This window comes from Octodon degus, unplaced genomic scaffold (assembly GCF_000260255.1).
Source record: "Octodon degus isolate 3935 unplaced genomic scaffold, OctDeg1.0 scaffold00048, whole genome shotgun sequence".
In the NCBI taxonomy this organism is placed as follows: domain Eukaryota; kingdom Metazoa; phylum Chordata; class Mammalia; order Rodentia; family Octodontidae; genus Octodon; species Octodon degus.
Window position 1 is genome coordinate 7683749 of NW_004524624.1, and position 1536 is coordinate 7685284.

The window sequence follows — 1536 nt, forward strand, 5'->3', positions numbered from 1 at the left end:
AAAGAAAGAAAGAAAGAAAGAAAGAAAGAAAGAAAAAGGGGGGCCGAGGAGATGACTCAGTAGAATAAGTGCTTCCCTGGCAAGCGCAAGGGTCTGTGTTCAATCCCCAGTTCCACAAATGAGAGAGAGAGAGAGAGAGAGAGAGAGAGTCTCGCTAGGCAGACACAGTGTACGGAGCTATCTCCCCGGCCCCAGAAAGAGAGAGTCTCTATTGCTACTGAAAATGAACAAAAGAGAATGAGAAAGACATTTGAATATTTCACAAACAAAAATACACTCTATCACTATAATCTATTAGAAAAATCCAACTTTTTCTAGAAGAAAATCAATTAAGAAATATCAGTTAAGTATTTAAAAAGACATGAATGCAAGAAACAAGGAGGGAAAGGTATAAAACACATAACAAAGCAAGATGAAAAATAATTCCCTCTTTGTCAAAAATTATTTGAAATGCAATTAGTTTAAATTTTCTAGTCAAGAAATAGAGATCAAGGGTAAGAGCTCTTTCTTAGTATCCCATATCTGGAAAACTATTTTAGATTACAACTGTATGTATGATTCTAAGATATATATGAGGTTTTGGTAAAGTACTTGGGACTATTGTGTACAAAGTTCATACTCTGCTGCGTAACATCCAAGCTTTAGAGATGTCCTGTGGGAACATTGTGTGACAAATGGTAGAACTAGTCAGTTCACCCACTTTATCTTTCTTTCACAATTGATAGAAGAGATGGATTATGGATTTGGAATTATATACCACCTCTTCAGCATGTACCAAAACTTTACTTTAGATTGGCAGCTAAAGGTTAGAAGGAAGAATAAAATGTATGTATACTATAGGTTGAGGTTTATTTTGGTGACAGCCACTGATACATAAGTATTTTCTAGTTGTACATAGGAGTACATTAATAATTTAGAGGGAAACTACCTTTTTGTCACTCTCTTAATAGTGGAGATCTGATAACTCTCAGAAACATGCTTCTTTAAGTATTCTGATGCTGTATGTCTCATCTTAAATTGAGTATTAAGCAATGCAGTGTTTTCATTGTAACTTGGTCAATATAAAACATCTACCTAAAGACCTATTGCCATTTTTGTCTTCAATAAAATTGTTCTCTTCTAGAAAAAGTTGGATTTTTCTAATAGATTATAATGATGTCTTCTTTAAAAATTAAAAATAGAGTTATTATGTGATCCAATGAGTAAGTATCTAGATGTATACCCGTACTGTGCAGTTTAACCCAATTAAAATCTGCTCTCACTTCTTCGATTGAAATTTTTCCACCAGAAAATTGTATAACAGGGCCTTTGGAGAGGTGATTAAGTTTGGATAAGGTCTAGAGAGTGAGGACCCAAGGCTGAATCCTGATGCTCTCCAAAAAAAGGGTTTGAGGCTAGAAGATACACATACACATGCATGATCTGTCTTCTACACTGTGTTGCCCTGCACCACTCCGGGATTCTGCCACCATGAAGACCATCACCAGTTGTGACTCTTTAGGGCCAGTCAAATAGCTCAGTGGATTAAAGTGCCTG